At 38.3% G+C, this 7,523-nt stretch overlaps 1 pseudogene; it reads right to left on the minus strand.

The window, feature by feature from the left end:
- Positions 1–1,357: 1,357 nt before the first annotated feature.
- On the minus strand, positions 1,358–4,415 carry LOC150004691 (SAFB-like transcription modulator pseudogene; annotated as a pseudogene).
- Positions 4,416–7,523: the final 3,108 nt, after the last annotated feature.

Here is a 7,523-nt window from a genome sequence, read left to right on the forward strand (position 1 = left end):
TATTAAATAAATGCGAGTTTGTTTATTTCTTCAACTCTGATGGACATTTGAGTTGTTTACAGTTTTTCACTATTATGAATAAAGCTATTACGAACTTTCATGTTTGAGTCTTTGTATGGACACGTGCTTTCATTTCTCTTGGGTAAACACCTATGAGTGGAATGGCTATATTGGCTATATCAGATGTTAGATGTATGCTTAACTTTTTAAAAAGTTGCCAAACTGTTTTCTGAAGTGATTGTACTATGTTACATCCCCATCTGCACTGAATGAGAGTTCCTGTTTCTCCATATTCTTGGAAAAATACTTCGTATGATCAGTCTTTTTCCATTTTATCCATCCCAGCAGTTATGTAGCAATCAATAATCATTGTGGTTTTTACTTGCATTTCCCCAATGACAAGTTGTTGAATATCTTTTCATGTTCTTAATTGCCATCTGCATATCCTTTTAATGAATTGTCTGATTCAATCTTTTGCACAATTTTTGGGGGGTTGTTTGTTTTTTATTGAATTTTGAGAATTCTTTATATATTCTGGATACAAGTCCTTTATCAGATATATGCTTTGTATATTTTCTCCCAGTCTCTAGATTGTTTTTTTATTTTTCTCAACAGTGTCTTTTAAAGAGCATAAGTTTTTGATGTGTTTAATTTGTTTTAATTTGAATTATTACAGTGAGGGGCATTTAAAAGTATTCATTAGCCAATGGAGTTTTTACATTTAGACACCTACCTCACATGATATCAAGCATGTTAAAATGCACATGTTTTCCCCATTAAAAATAATTTCTTACTCTCTACATATATATTTTTATATAGAATATGAAGGTTTATTTCAAAAAGAGTACATTTTTTAAAACCAGGATACACAGATGCACTTAATGTAACAGTACCTTCTGCAAAAATAGGTTAAATAATACTCAGAAATGCAAGGAACAATCTTATTCTCTAAAAATTAGACAGCAGACTTTTAAAACTTAGACAGCCTTTAAAACAAAGGCTGAAAATGCTTGGTGACAAGTAACTCTACAGCCTGATACTACAGAGCTAATGCTGCAAATGAAACTACTATCACCCAGCTGCAAACTCTTCTAGCATTCAACAAAATGGTTTTGATTCCAATCCTCTCAAATGTGTCTTGGTGATGCAAGAAAAAAAGTTGAATGACACACAAAACTATTAAAAGTTCCAACAGAACTATTTAAACATTTTCTCCAAAATAGAGAAAAGCAATCATGTTAAATTTTTACAAAGGAGAAAAAAAGAAAAGTCTCAAGAAAGTCAGAGGTCCTCTTCGTGAGTAGCCAAATACAGTTTACTGAAGATTTCAATAAGTTATCCTGAAACCATGGCAGAGAGCTAATTTTCAGAATTGTCGTGGAGGTCCACCTTTAAATGGCTTAAATACAGAGCCACTTCCTCTTGGCATGGAATTGCAACTGATTTGTACAATTCTATTAGTTGGGGAGGCATTACTTGCATGTTGGGTTATCATGCTTGCCCCTGTCCGGCCATCACCCATTTACCTTGCATCATGATAGCCAGGCCCTTGAGAAGGGGGACCATGCCACTCTTTCCTTGGTCCACTTGCATCCCATCCATGGTGTTCAACCACATGTCGTTCTTCAGGGTAGTGCTGTGCTCCACTTCCTCGATCTGTGATGACTCTGTCTCCATCTCTGCTTCCGTAGCCTGAAGCGTTACTATGACTCCCATGGGGAACTGCTCTGACACTGTGTCCTGACACTTCTCTCCAAGATTGTTCTGGCCTTTCAACCCTTGTTTCCCATTTGTCGCTGGACATGCCTCCTTCACCTTTCCAGCTGGACGGCCTAGAGGGATTGGGTCCTGCTTCGCGAGGATGTCTAGGGTGACATCAGGCCTGTCGTGAATGATCACGGTTCTCCTCTCATCTCGTTCCCCTTGTACTTCAAGCCTGTGTGTGTCTCTAAAGTCATTTCTTGGTGGTTGAAGCTCATTTCTTCTGGAGTCACTGAAACATTCGGGATACCTTTCAAAACCTGGATCTTCTCTTCGTGCAATCAGATGTGTTTTTTTGCCTTCACTTTGAACAACAAAGCGTTCTCGCCTTTCAAAAGATGAAGACTGTACTGTTGAACTCTCAGGAAACCTGCCCCTCTCTCAGTGATCAAAGTCATTAAATCTGTTCTGTTGGTGAGAATAGTCAGATCCATGGCTGAATTGTGCATCTGCATCTAGAGACAACTTTTTATTGTCGCTCCAGTAAGGATCATCTCGTCTATGATCTACATCACGTGGGCGTTTCAAAGAATTCCTTTTTTCTTGTTCATAACGAAGCTGCGGCTGTTGCCTTCTTAGTTCCTCTCATTCACTAGCAATACATTCAGCTTCCTTATGTCATTCCTGTTCAATACGAATGCATTCCCTTTCCAAGCATTCGTGTTCCATTCTTTCTCTCTCTAGTTTTTGCCTTTCAATTTCTAGGCGCTCTTTCTCTCTCTTTGTAAGCGTTCCCATTCTTCCCATTCATGAATTATTCTAATATGTTCTTGCTCTCAACGTTCTCTTTCTGCTATCTCTCTTCATCTTCGAAGTTCCACTGCATCTTGCAATCTTTCAAAATGAACTAAATGTTCTCTCAGTCTTTGTTCCTTTATCTTTTCAAAAGGCAAAATGTCTTTCCTTCTGTAGTCTTTATCTCTCTTTTTATCTAGGCTAGCTCTCTCCTTTTCCTTGCTTCTTTTGTGAATTTTCTCATATCTTCCTCTTCTTGATGGCCTACAATGATTTCCTTTAGTTTGGTGTAGTATTACCATATGTCCAGGAGTCTTTGAACTTATTTGCTTCTTTTCTTCACTTTTTTAAATGAATTTTGAAGTTTGGCCACTTGATCCATTATCTTCTCATCTTTACCTTCTATTTTCTTAGTATCCTTGTTTTCTTTTTTTTTTTCAGATTTCTCAGAGGACCTTTTCTCTTCTATTTTGACAGAGGCTTGTGTCTTGCTACTTCTATCACTCATATTTTTTTGTCCCTGGAACTTCTTGAACTACTCTTTTCATCATTTTCTTTCATTAGTTTTTTCTTAGAAGGATCACCTTTAACTTTTTCAACAGAAATTAGTTGTCCATGCAGCTCAGTGCAATGAAGACATGCAATAAATACATCTGGATACTTCTGTGCTTGAAGACATAGTTGCTATGCCATAGCACTTGGCCCCAGGACTTCAAGCATTTGTAACTAATTTTGCACTTAGAGCCTTGCCATACTTGCCGAAGAGGGTCTTCAAATTAGCAGCTTTGGTATTAGAAGAAAGCTCACTAACCCGGATATTTTTAGTTGAGCTTCCACTGCTACCACTAGTACTACTGGTACTTCCTTTGTCATCTTTGGATGATGTCTTGCTCTCTTTAGATTTCTTTGAAGAGCTCTTTGCTTGACCAGAGGCCCCAGTAGATGAGGGCCCTTTCTTCAAATTATCCTTTTCTTTGTCTCCAGATTCTGCTTTCTTAGAACCTTCTCTGACTTCCTTCTCGATAGGATCCCCCTTCACGCAGTCTTCCTTCTTACTGTCTTTGCAGTTTGCGTTCATCTCATAATCCTTGCTTTCCTTCTCCAGGCTCTGTGCAATGGCATCCTGCCTGTCTTTTGGCTTACTTGCTTCAGAATCTGTAATTTTCACATTTTTACCTGTTTCTAGGAAGTCATCACCACCAAAATCCAGAGTGATGGCATCTTCAGCCTGGATTGTGACCAAGATGTTGTCATCCTCAGCTTCTTTCACAGTCGCATTAGCTTCCATCACTTCATGAGCTGTGTGATCAGCTTCAACTAGGTTCCCTTCTTTCTCACTTTCTTCTTCCTCACCATCTTGAGCTGTTAGGAAGGTATCATCTTCCCCTTCTTGAGCTTCAATTTCCTGACTCTAGATGTCCTCTTTCTCTATATCTTCTATTGATTCTGCATTTATTAATTCATGAGTTCTCTTGTGCTCTTCTGTAGAAAGTAAACTCCTTGGAACACACAGTTTCTTGTTCATTTTCACCAAACTCTTCAGAGTTCTTTAGTTCGTCATTTCCATCTTGTTCATGTGCCTCGTGAGTCTCCAATTCACAGTCCTTGACAAAAGCATCATCTTCCACAGAAGCATCTCCACTCAACTCATCTGCTTTCTGTTTTTGACCTTTGCTTTTGGTTGGTTTCTTGTTTGGAGTATCAGTTGAAACAGTTAATTCTATATTATCTGGATCACCTCCTTCCTCTTCAATAGCCTGCTTTAGTCAGGAGATGAGCACAGTCTTGACTCCCGTGATGTCTAAGTTCCGCCGCTTCAGCTCGGACTTAAGATCGATCACCTGCAGATCGGTGATCTTTTTACCTTCAGTCTGACCCGACGCAGGCGAGGCTGCCACAGCATAGGTAGCGACAGCCATTTTGGAAGAGCAATGCACTGCTGAGGCAGCAAGTCTATATATTTTTAAAGACCCTAAAATTTTGCTTTGAAAACATTTGTTACAAGATATTGCCTATAATTTGTTAGGCCATATTATGTCTCTAACCTAAAATTATTATAAAACACAATACAACTTAATGAGTACATGGACTTAATAATGAAGTTGATGATTTGTTAACTTTTACAGATTTAAATTAAATATTTATTACTTTAGATTGGATAGTTTTCTGCTCATATTTAGAAGCAAGTAACTTTTTTTGCTTGTTTTTTAGTGCTAGAATAATTCTTTAAATCCCTGAAATATATATAGTTTCTAGACTTTGGATAAAACAATTTGGTTAAAATACATTTAAGGAAATATATAATTAATAAATTAAAAGGAAGACAAATAATTTAAACATCTTCCCAAGTATTTAATAAACAATCTTTAAGTATGAGTAACAGGATTTGAAATAGATACTTGGAGTTTGGCATTTAAAACACTGACTGTTGAGGAATTTGATGTGTTTCTGCTGGTACCTGAACTTTTTGCTGAAGTTTGATTAAAACAGATATAGACATTCCTATTGCTCTGAAACCTCCAAAAGTGATGACTATTATTTTAAATATTTTCCTATTTTTAAATTATTTTTATTTCAAAATAATGCCTGATTTTTGTAAAAGTATTTTGTGATGTTAAAGTTAACTTAAACATTTTATACAAATACAAAAGATAGGTTTTCTTTTTTCTTTTTTTTCAAAGCAAGGAATATCTTTACATCATTAAAGATGCATATGAATTTAGAAGAACCTAAATGTCAAATGAGTTCTAGGGGTTAAAATCTTCCTCTGGAAGCTTGAATACCATTTAAAAAAAAGGTTAAATGCTCAACATCACCAATCATTAGGAAAATACATATCAAAACCACAATGAGATACCACTTCACATACATATACACATATATGTATATACACACATATATGTAAACATATGTGTGTGTGTGTATATATAAAGTTTGGTGAGACTATGGAGAAATTATAATCCTGTGCACTCATGGTGGAAGTGTAAATTGTACAGCCACTGTGGGAAACAGTATGGGGAGTCTTCAAAAAAATTAAGCAATCCACCTCCGGATATATATTTAAAACAACTGGAAGCAGAGACTTAAACAGATATTTGTACAGCAATGTTCATAGCAGCTTTGTTCACAATTGCCAACTGTAGAAACAGCTCAAGTGTTCATTAAGGAATGAATGGATAAACCAAATACAGTATATATTGTACATACAGAGAAATATTATTCAGCTTTAAAAAGGAATGAAATTCTGATACATGGTACAATACAGATGAACCTGGAAGACATTATTTCATTTATACTAAGTGAAAGAGTCAGACACAATAGGACAAGTATTATAGGATTACACTTAAATGAGATACCTAGAGTAGTCAAATTCATAGACAGAAAGTAAAATGGTGGGTTCCAGGGGCTGGAGGGAGAAATGGAGTGTTAGTGTTTTAGTGAATACAAAGTATCATTATGGGAAGATGAAAATGTTGGATATGAATGGTGATGAGGATTACCCAACATTTTAAATTATTTAATGCCACCGTACTGCACACTTAAAATTGGTAACATGGTAACATCTTTTTAAATGTTAAGAAAGGAAAAATTCCCAGTGTTTCCAAACCAAAAGGGTTACTAGCTTAAAATATCACCCTAATACATTTTATTGGTAGTCTGCCAAAATTTCTTAATGGTCTCATGGCATAAAACAAAATTATAATATTTTTTTAAACAGAAAAAATTATTTTTCTTTTAAATGATGTTTTATAGTTCTGACTTTAGTAGTGCAAATTCAGAAGCATCAAATTACTAGCCAAGTACCAGGTACTCTTAAGACTTTACTTTGTTACCTCATTTAATCATCAACAGAACTAGGCCATATGGTTATTCCCATTTCACAGATGAGAACATTCAGAACAGATAGGTTATGTGATAGCTCAAGGTTACACAGCTAGTGAGAGGTAGTTAATCATCAAACACTGGAAATATGGCTGTGGAGGCCACAGCTCTCTGCAGAGCTTTAGTATCAGAAGAGCTGTCTATAACTGTGCAAGCCTTTCTCGGATTTCTTCTAGATGGTTATAACTGAAAAATATTGAGGCACTGTTAGCTTTTTCTTCAGAAGAATCTTGTGACCTGAAATATGTCAATGATTTGTCTCAAACTGGAAATTATTCTTTAACATTTACACAGCTCTTTACTGATGCCAATTATGAAGGAGATTCAAGAGTCGTCGTCGGCGGCAGCCGTCCGTCTCGAGAGACGATGGTGTAGCTTCTTAAGAGTCTATCTGCACCGCCGAGAATGGCTGTGCAGTCCGACTCGGGAGTGACACGGTATCTGTCTCCTCCTGTGTTGAATCGATATCTTGCGATGATGCTGGAGTGTCCTCTCCAGTGAAGCTGAAGCTATAGAGCCTGGGCAGGGTGATATGGAGGGTCTGCTGTTGCCCATGCAGCAGACCCCCCCTCTCTTCGCAGCTGAAGGGTCCAAGGGAAAGACGGAGTCAATACAGCTTGGCTTCAGGTGCGCCGCAGGAGTTGCCGGTGTTGACTACAACGTCAAACCGCCTTAGGGACTCCGGCTCCGGATTTTCTGTCGGGGTTTACTCCCTTAGCCTTTCCCCTGAAGAGGTATGCCGCAAGGCAGCGGAGGTTTTTTGGAGTCAGAGTTTTCCTTCTCTGATGTGCCCTGACTGGAAGATCGAACCAGCGACACTTAGCTCGCAGGCCGACGCTCAATCCACTGAGCCAAACCAGCCAGGGTTAGATTCAAGAGTCGTCGTCATCGGCAGTTGTCCGTCTCGAGAGACGATGGTGTAGCTTCTTAAGAGTCTATCTGCACCGCCGAGAATGGCTGTGCAGTCCGACTCGGGAGTGACACGGTATCTGTCTCCTCCCGTGTTGAATCGACATCTTGCGATGACGCTGGAGTGTCCTCTCCAGTGAAGCTGAAGCTACAGAGCCTGGGCAGGGTGATATGGAGGGTCTGCTGTTGCCCATGCAGCAGACCCCCCCCTCTTCGCAGCTGAAGGGTCCAAGGGA

Source organism: Furipterus horrens, unplaced genomic scaffold, assembly GCF_987537825.1.
Source record: "Furipterus horrens unplaced genomic scaffold, mFurHor1.1.pri manual_scaffold_7, whole genome shotgun sequence".
Classification (NCBI taxonomy): domain Eukaryota; kingdom Metazoa; phylum Chordata; class Mammalia; order Chiroptera; family Furipteridae; genus Furipterus; species Furipterus horrens.